The sequence below is a fragment of the Tupaia chinensis genome, unplaced genomic scaffold, assembly GCF_000334495.1.
Source record: "Tupaia chinensis unplaced genomic scaffold, TupChi_1.0 Scaffold000066_1, whole genome shotgun sequence".
Lineage (NCBI taxonomy): Eukaryota > Metazoa > Chordata > Mammalia > Scandentia > Tupaiidae > Tupaia > Tupaia belangeri.
In genome coordinates this window covers 3,157,041-3,166,951 of record NW_006159525.1, presented here as the reverse complement: position 1 = coordinate 3,166,951, position 9,911 = coordinate 3,157,041, and the positions used below count along the sequence as shown (strand labels likewise).

At 38.5% G+C, this 9,911-nt stretch overlaps 1 pseudogene; it reads right to left on the bottom strand.

The window, feature by feature from the left end:
• Nucleotides 1-433: 433 nt before the first annotated feature.
• Nucleotides 434-826, bottom strand: LOC106733331 (40S ribosomal protein S24 pseudogene; annotated as a pseudogene).
• Between the last annotated feature and the right edge of the window lie 9,085 nt (nucleotides 827-9,911).

Here is a 9,911-nt window from a genome sequence, read left to right as displayed (position 1 = left end):
CTACCTGGTCATGGTGAATAACCTTTTTTATATGCTGTTGAATATGGTTAGCGAGTACCTTGTTGAGAATTTTTGCACATATATTCATCAGGTATATAGGTCTGTAGTTTTCCTTTTTTGTTGTATTCTTATCCATTTTGGGAATGAGGGATATGGAGGCTTCATAGAATGAATTTGGAAGAGTTCCTTCATTTTGGATCTCTGAAAACAGTGTGAGTAGAATGGGGGTTACCTCTTCTTTAAAAGTTTTGTAAAATTTGGCAGTGAAGCCTTTGGGACGTGGACTTTTCTTTGTAGGGAGGCTATTTATTACTGATTTAATCTCATTGCTTGTTATAGGTCTATTCAGGCTTTCTCTTTTTAAAATTTTTTAGTTTATTAATAATCTCATGAAAAATCCGCACAATCACTGCAGATAGTCATTGAAGAATCTTTACTCCTTCAACTTTTTGCCAGCACCAACGTTAGCCTTTGCAGTCCCCCTGACTTTCTTCATTCTGTTCTTCCATTCCTTTTGCTATTTTCTTGACGTCTTTTTCTCCTCATAAAGGCCATGTCTTGCAAGTCTATGTTTGGGTTCATTTTTCTTCACAAAATCCAAAGAATTGTAAATCATGCCAAAGCCAGTTGTCTTGCCACCACCAAAATGGGTTCTGAACCCAAACACAAAGATGACATCTGGTGTGGTCTTGTTCATCTTTGCTAGTTTTTCCCGAATTTCTGTGATAGGTACTGTCACCTTCCCAGGGTGAAGGATATCAATGACCATTTTTTTCCTCTGAAGTAGTTGGTTGGTCATGAATTTCCTGGTTCAGATAGTTACTGTGTCATTCTTGATGGCGGTATATCCTCAAGCAGCCAGGGAGGAAAAGCTATTCAGGCTTTCTATATATTCCTGAGTCAATCTTGGTAGATTATATGTGTCCAGGAATTTGTCCATCTCATCCAGGTTTTCTTCTTTGTTGGCATAGAGTCGTTCATAGTATCCTCTAGTGATGTTTTCTATTTCTGTTACATCTGTTATAACGTTGTGTGATTCACTGAGAATTTGACTTATCTAGTTCCTTTCTCTCTTCTTCTTAATTAGCCTGGCTAATGGTGTGTCAATCTTATTTATCTTTTCAAAGAACCAGCTTTTGCTTTCATTTATTTTCTGTATAGTTCGCTTATTTTCTATTTCATTTATTTCTGCTCAAACATTTATTATTTCTTTTCTCCTGCCATTTTTTGTATTTTTTGTTGTTCTTTTTTCAGTTTCCTGAATCATGATGTTAGGTTGTCCTTTTTCCACCTTTCCATCTTTTTCTTGTGCACATTAATTGCTATGTACTTCCCTCTTATGACTGCTTTTACAGTATCACATAGATTACGGAAACTTGTGTCCTCATTATCATTAGTTTCCATGAATCTTTTGATTTCCATCTTAGTTTCTGAAGTAGTCATGGAGTCATTCAGAAGTAGGTTATTTAGTTTCTATGTATTTGTATATTTCAAGGGCTTTTCCTGAAATTAATATCAAGTTTAATTCCATCATTGTCGGAGAAGATGTTGGCTATAGTTTCTATGCCTTTGAATCTGTAAAGGCTGGTTTTGTGCCCTATCATGTGATCAATCTTTGAGAAAGTACCATGTGGTTCTTTTGTGTGATAAGTTCTATAGATGTCTATCAAGTCCATCTGATTTATGGTATCATTTAGGTCCTGAATCTCTTTCCTTGTTTATTGTCTCATTGACATGTCTAAAGGAGATAATGGGGTGTTGACGTCTCCAACAATTATAGTGTTACAGTCTCTCTCTCCTTTTAGATTTAGCAGTCTTTCCTTTACGTATTTGAGTGTTCCTGAGTTCAGTGCATAGATATTTATAATCATTATATCTTCTTGGTGAATTAGCCCTTTTACTACTATACTATGCCCTTCTTTATCTTTTCTTATGGTTTTTGTCTTAAAGACTGTTTTGTCCAAAATCAGTATAGTGACTCTCGCTCTTTTTTTGGTTTCCATTTGCATGGAATACCTTTTTCAGCCCTTCACTTTCAATCTCTGTATGTCTTTATCCATGAGATGAGTTTCTTGTAGACAGCAGATGGGGGGTTTCTGATTTTTAATCCATTCAGCCAATTTGTATTCTTGATCAGAGAATTTAATCCATTGACATTCAACATTATTATAGATTATTCCAGACTTGTCCCTACCATTAAGTTAGCCACATTTCTGGGGGTTTTGGTTCTCTTATTGCTGTCTGTCTCTCTTTAGTTTTCTTGGTATAGTACTCCTTTCAGAATTTCTTGAAGAGCTGGTCTGAAGTTGGTAAATTCTATCAGGTTTTGTTTACCCAAGAACATTTTTATTTTCTTTTCCCATATGAAGGATAATCTTGCCGGGTATAGTATTCTTCGTTGAAATTGTTTTTCATTTAACACTTTGAAAATATTTCCCCATTCTTTCCTTGCTTGCATTGTATCTGATGAAAAGTCCGGTGTTACTCTGATGGGATAGCCTTTGTAAGTGATTTGACGTTTCTCTCTTGCCAGTCTTAGTAGCTTGTCTTTGTCTGTTGTTTTGGTCAATTTAGCTATAATGTGGAGTGGAGAGAATCTTCTTGGATTGATTCTACTTGATATTCTTTGTATTTCTTGGGTCTGGATGTTCGAGTACCTCTCTAGACTTGGAAAATTTTCTTCCAGGATTTTGTGGAATAGATTATCAATGCCCTTTTTAGTTTTTTCACCTTCTTAGATACCAATTATTCGTATATTTGGGTGTTTTGTGGTATCTAGTATTTCTCATATATTATCCTCAGTTTTCTTGGCTGTTTTCTCAGTATTTTTGATCATTTTTTCTGCATGATTGGTTTTGTCTTCTACTTTCAAAATTCGATCTTCTGCATGGTCTAACCTGCTTTTGATACTTTCAAGGGAAATTTTTATTTCCTGTATTATAGCCTTCATGTCTAACAGTTGTGTTTGATTCTTTTTTATGGTGTCCAATTCTTCTTTCGTATCGTGAAAGGACTTCCTCCTCTCTCAGAGCTCAACGTCTCTTTTCTCTTGCATCTCATAGAATTTTGTTACCATAAATATTCTAAATACTTTTTCTGACATTTCAGTAATATGCTCCAAATTTTCCCTACTTGGAGACGGGTTACATTGTTCCCTTGGTGGAGATGTAATCCTTGATTCTATCATCCTTGAGGCTCTTCAATTTTTAGTCATTTGGTAATACATTCACTTCTGGTCAATTTGTTGGAGAGGGATTCTGTGAGAGGCATAATCCAAGTTCATGCCTGATTCTGTGCTAAGAACTGAGTACCAAAGAGCTTTGAGCATGGCACTAGCAGGTGCTCTGTGAGTGGGACAGAAAAACCCACTCTACAAGAGGGACTGACACAAATTAATGAAACATTGAATCTTCTAAGTAAAAAGGGCACTCATGGAACCAATTTACCACAAAGAGACTGACCGGACTCCTCAAATAAGGGTACCCTATCAGGGGCTCAGTATGTACCTGCTGAAGGATTATGTGCTCATCAGCCGCAATGGCTGAATCAGCTATGCTGATGAAGAGTCCTTGCTAGTGGACCCATGTGTAACTTCCATCCCTGCCACCACATCTACTTCATTACGCACTTATCTCCCCACACACACTGGTCAGTGACAGATACTGATTGACCAACTACCCTAGTTATTCTCTCTTCTTGATTATTTAGTGCTGCTTCTTTAGGAATAGCTCTCTGGTGGGCACTGGCATGCAACACAGAGACTTCCACATTTTGTACCTGCTTACATGGGCCCATACTTGCCCAAACCATCTTAATTGCTTTCTTCCAATATTTCTTTGTCGAAGTCCCCAGCCAATCAGCCAAGCCAGTCCCCCAGCCCAGGAGTCCATATTCTGTCATGAGCACATATCTCTTTCCACACAACATGGATAACTGTATGCACCATCCAAAGTGCCATTGGGAAGATTTCTCTTCTCTGCTGTTTTCTGAAACATCTCTGAATGTACAACAGCTTGCTTCTACATACTGAGCCAACCCATCCATGAAACAAATTTGGTCCCTTTCTTCCTTTATCAGTTGGTTATAAGGGAACCCTGCTGTGGCCTTATGTGTGAACTGATAGATAAGCAATGCTACAGCTCTGGCAAATGATGTGGGAGACTGGACCACCTGTTCATGAAGCTGACTTATACTCTGGTCTTGCTCCTTCTCAATCTCAGATGTTCCATGTACATCTACAATGCATTGCTTCTGAGCTGGATAGGTCCCAGAGCACTGTGGGTAGCCCTGAGTACATAGCCATTTGATACCTCATGGTCAGAAACCCATCTCTACCAGGGCCAGTAGACCTCACAGAGCCGTTCTTCAAATGGGATACAATTCTCTGCTGCAGGTAGCATGGCTGCACTCCGGAAACCCAATGCTCTGCATTGTTACTTCCCCACTGGAGTTTGCCAGAAGCTCTACCCTGCATCTTTTCCCATCAGATAATTCCAAAATCTACAAGGGCTGCCAAGCTATATGGCTCAGGCAGCAGGACCAATTGCAGTGCAGATCCTTTCTCTGCTACAGCCATGCTCAGTACTGGAAGCTCTGAAATGATGATGTCCACTCAGTTTTCCACCTCAGCATAAGGGAGTTAAGCCTTTGTGCCCACTTCCTCAGCAAAGTCATTGGATAAAGGCTACTCCCAGGACAAAGAGACTCTCTTTAGCCAAAGGAAATTTCCAGAGAAACTCAACAGACAGCCATCAACCACCAACACTTCTAGGAACTGAAGAAAGAATGTCTCAGTCCTGAAAATGGGATTTGGGCAATACATGACTAAAGGAGCTGTTGAAAAGGCCTGAAAGAAATTTACATGGAGAGAATGAAGCAGACACATAGCAAAGCAGGAGACCACATATCTCAAGCAAGAGAAAGAAAGAAAGATTTAAAGATCCTGGAAGGGGACCAACAGATGGTATAATGGTTATGTCGCTAGACTGCCAAAGGGTCGACCATGGTTTGAGTTCTAGACCCAGTGGCTTAAAACTCATGCCAGATGCATGTGCGTATGCCCAAGATCCCAGGAGGAGAATGGAGGAGAAGGGGATGCAGCATGGTCATCTTCCCTGGGGGGTGATTTCTCACTTTTTGTTTTTCTGCTTCTCTCTGTTTCTCTGGTGAGAGTACATGCCTATAGCAAAAAATCTCTCTAAAAACCAAAAAGAAAAAGAAAGAGGCAAGAAGACTCCCTAATGTTTCTTTCCCAGATTGGTTTCTTTAACTTCTCCTGCATCTTTAAATAACCCAACCTTCCTGGGTTTTTATTTCTTGTGACTAAACATCACGTAGGATTTTCTACCTAATGAACATAAGTAATTTGAAAAAAATAACAGGAATTCAAACTGTCATGGCTTGGGAATACAGTTCAAAGACTAGCACAGTACATTCATTGTTAATTTAAAGGGCCCTTTTAATTTTATTTCAGTTTAAATGCAGCATGAAGTAGAAACTAAATATGGTATATGAAACCTAAGGGGTCTGATTAAATATTAAGACAACCTTCAAACTTAAGTCATGCAACTTAAGGGCTTCGTTTTAACCAAAGCATTGCTCCAGTAACATGCACACAATTTAATTCCTAAATACTATATAATACAAGCTTTATGGATAGTTTGTGGGGAGGGGAAGAGAGATGGTCTCTATGAGGCTATCAGTATTGATGACTTAGGAATTTATCTTGAGAAACAGTCCATTTCACCGGTTCTACCTTTATTCACTCTTCAGTATAATACTATGTTAAGAAGTCTGTTGCCATGTTAGTTACTGCCTTGTAACAAAGCCACCCAGGATTTTAGTGACTTCAAATACTATTGTTTATACATTGAAGGGTCACTGGGAAGTTTGTCTGGTCTTTGCTATGCCTATTCACATACCTGAGAACAGCTGAACTTTAGCTGGGTGAGACTACTGACTGGGACCTCATATGTGTTTTAGGGTGCCCATAACTGGAATAACTTGACTCTTCCATGGGGGATATTTATCTTATACAAGTAATATTTGGCTTGTTCTCATGAGATAGTCCGGAGCCCAAGAGACTGAGCTGGATGTATGGTATGTTTCCTGTACCCTAAGTTTAAACTAAAAAATTGGTCAAATTTATTACATTCTATTCACCAAAGCCAGTCAAATGGCCAGCTGTAATTCATAGTGGAACAACAGACCCTTCTCCGTGAAGGGACAGCTTCAAGGTCACAATGCAAGATAGTATAAATGTGATTAGCTTATTGGTTGAAGTTTATAACTAAATTATGTGCAAACTCCTATGTTTAGTACACCTTTGAACTTGTGTATGAGACATTACTGATGTAATTATTGCCCTAATTTTAAATCTATAAATGTTACTAGGTATGAAAAAAATAATTATTTAATTCAAAAGGAGGGGAGAATGGAGGGAAGGGAGATAATATAAAGATAGACCAGTAGAAAAAAATCTAAACTGAAACACAAAAAGAAAAGCAATGTAAAGAAAAGATCAAAGCAGAAGAGAAATGCTGGAGTAGTCAAAAAGCTGATAATTAGAGACCCAGAAGTGGTGTGGAGTATTGGAGAAAAGACAATATGGGAAGAGACAGTGGCACCATTCCAAAACTACTGGAAGACATACACCCAAGACTCAAGAATCTCAGTGAACCCCAAGCACAATTAATACAAAGAAAATAATAGAGAAGCACATCCTAGTCTAACAACTAGAGCCAAAGGCAAAACAAAAATCTTACAAGCAGTCAAGCAAAAATACATACTCATGCACAAAGAGACATTGTGAGGGTTTCACTTTGGTGTTTATAATTGTGTGTGTGTGTGTGCAGAGAAAAAGAGAGAAATGATCAAAAGTCCATTTATAGAAGAATGGTGCATGTGTGCCCAAGATCCCAAGAGGAGAATGGAGGAGAAGGGATTGTGGCATGGCCATTCCCCCCAGGGGGTGATTTCTCGCTTTCTGTCTCTGTATCTCTCTCTCTTTTTTTCTTTTATTATTTTTTTCATTTTATTTTCTTCCATACATTCAATCACATTATTATTTGTCTTACAAAATAGATATTTAAACAGGTGAGCATTTCTCCCTAGTACTGTTGATAAAACTACGAAATATCTTCAACAGATAATGCCACACCTCTTTGTGCCATTAAATATTTTATTTGTTTGCTGTCTTTTCTTGTCCATAGTTGGGATTTAAAATTCAGGTAGCCAAATAAGAACTCAAGCTTTATCCAAATCACGGTGTTATCATTCATATACAAGGATCCTAAAGAAACTCAAAAACATTTCAAAAACCAAGGATTCCTTGGACTAATGGCATGAATAGAGATATAGAATATCTTGGGTTGGGACCAGCAGTTGGCATAATGGGTGTTGCTGGACGTCCACGTAGTTAACTGCAGTTCGAGTCCTGGACCCAGTGACTTAAACTCCCACCAGGTGCGTGTGTGTGTGCCCAAGATCCCGAGAGGAGAATGAAGGAGAAGGGATTGCAGCATGGCCATTCCCCGGGGAAGGGGGTGGGTGGTGTGTGATTTCTCATGTTCTGTCTCTCTTTCTGGCGAACACAAATGCCCTATAGCAAAAACCTCTCAAAAAAAAAAAAAAAAAAAGAATATCTTGGATCCAGATGAGTCCTGTCCTCTGACAAAGGTTATGAGGCCAATGTACACCTGGATTTATCTGGTTAAAGTTTAGACTTCTTTTATACTTTCCAGGAAGTAGTGACACAATCTACTTTCGTCACTCTTACCATCAGTGTCAACAATGTGTCATGCCAAGACTATGAGAAAGAAAGTTTGAAAGGGGAGAAAAAATTCAAGGAATGTTTGTAATGAGAAAATTATATGTTAAAGAGGAAGGCAGCAGTTCTTGATGATATTATAAGAAAATTCTTAAAATAGCACCAATTTTTCTTGTTAACAGCATTGGAAATGAGAGAGCACAGTACTTTCATGAGTATATTTCCATGTACATAATAGTTGCCAAGAAGATCCCCAGGAAATTGCAGACTTCAGGAATTAGGTTCATCAGCCACATGAACCTATTCTGTCCTAGAGAGAAAGACTTGTCTGAACTTTTCAAAAAATTGAATGGAGCCAAGACAACCCATGCTTATGATTTGTTCATATTTTTAATTGAATGGATATAAATGTCTTTATAGGAATGAAAAGTATTAATAGGAAGTTGCAGGCCAATTCTGGCTCTACATACTACTAGCTGTGTGACCCTAGTCAAGGTCTTTAAGCCATCTAAGGCTCAGCATCTTATCTGTAAAATGGAATAAAACTATTTATTTCCTAGGATTCATGGAAAGAATAGATAATGCACCTAATGGATGCCTACCATATAGCTGACATTCAAAATACTATATATTATTTTTATTGCAATAGTGATTCATCATTGTTCATACATTCTCTCTTCTCCCTATTTCAAGTTTCCTGTTCCACATCCCAATGAAACCCTTAAAATGACAGATAATGTGACTGCAGAGACATAAAACTGAATTTTTAACACCCACCGAAACGTGTCTACCAAACAGCACATGTGTTGGATTCTTTTTCTCCCATGCATTCACATATGAATGCTATACACTTATTCCAAATGGTGAGACCATTTGTCAATCATTCTTGAATCTTTGCTCTGGGGATCACTTTCAGTTCAGTTCAACCATTCTCCCAGGAAAACATTTTATTGTTTTTTAGGCATCTCTGGTTTTAACCAATATGGGCATGCTTCACTTGCTAAATCCCTTCTTTATTCAACTAACATGCAGTTGAACACTTATTATATATATGAAGAGCTATGCTTAAATGGGTATGTATTTTTAAAAACTAGAATGATTCCTGACATTTTGGTACTCACAACACAATAGAGAGACAAACAAACAAAAAGGTAAATATATAATTATACATTGTGACAAATGCTGCAAAGAAAATAATCATGACACACTACAGGGGACATTTCTATTTAGATAGGGGTAGATAACAATTCCTTGAATGCACAGGAAAATGACTGAAGGGTTTTCAGCTGGGGAGTTACAAATCTGGATTGATGGTTTCAAACAGGTACTCAGGCTGCTCTGTAGAGAAACAGATGAAGGTGGATATGAGAAACCAGTAAGGAGCCTACGGTAGATATCCCCACAAGGAATGAACGTGGCTTGGATGAGAACTCTAGGGTTAGCTGCAGAAAGAAGTGGATGCATTTGAGAGAATTTCGGAATAAAGAGGCAGATGTTGGAGATGAAGCATGAACTTGTTATGAATCCACAAATTTTAAGCTTCAGGTCTGTCCTCATAGAGAAACATTACCCCTGGCTTTAGTGAGGGTCTTAGCAATAAGTTTGTGAGGTCCTGGCATTGTTAATGTTTGCAAAAGTGAGACAAGTCTATGTGCATTTTAAAGGGAGGGGCCTCAAATTACATTTGCAGGACCAACAGATAGTGTAATGGTTTTGTTGCTGGACTCCCATGTAGTCAACTGCAATTCAAGTCCTAGACCCAGTGGCTTAAAACTCAAGCCAAACACATGTGCATGCATGCACAAAATTTCAAGAGGAGAAGGAATTATGGTGTGGCCATTTCCCCTGGGGGGGTGATTCCTCTCTCTCTCTCTCTCTCTCTCTCTCTCTCTCTCTCTCTTTCTCTCATGAGCACACACGCCCTATAGCAAAAATCTCTCTTAAAAAATTATATTTGCATAGGCTCAGACCCCTCAAAGCCCCTATCTACTTTCTCCCAGCTTTGAGCTTCAACCACCAAGGGGGCAGGGACCCCCTTATGGAAAGGAAGAACAAGTGGAAGGAGGGGAGAGTGTGAAAAAGTCGTTGCATCATAGTGCTACCTTTTATTTGTTGGTTGTCTTTTCTGGAGTTTAGGATGGAT